Here is a 228-nt window from a genome sequence, read left to right on the forward strand (position 1 = left end):
TACGTATAAAGTGTTCTATCTTAATATATGTCAATATTTATTTGTAAATTACAAAGTAAAACTTGTCATAAAAACAAAACTTTATTATAAACAATTAACCTTATTGAAATCCGTACTCATATATAACCAAAAATAGAAAAAGATAAAAAGAGATACAGGATAGCTATAATTTATCACTATCAAGGGCATGTCAAGAAAACAGTAATCATTAAACATAATGCTAATGGA

Source organism: Penaeus monodon, chromosome 22 (genome assembly GCF_015228065.2).
Source record: "Penaeus monodon isolate SGIC_2016 chromosome 22, NSTDA_Pmon_1, whole genome shotgun sequence".
NCBI classification, from domain to species: domain Eukaryota; kingdom Metazoa; phylum Arthropoda; class Malacostraca; order Decapoda; family Penaeidae; genus Penaeus; species Penaeus monodon.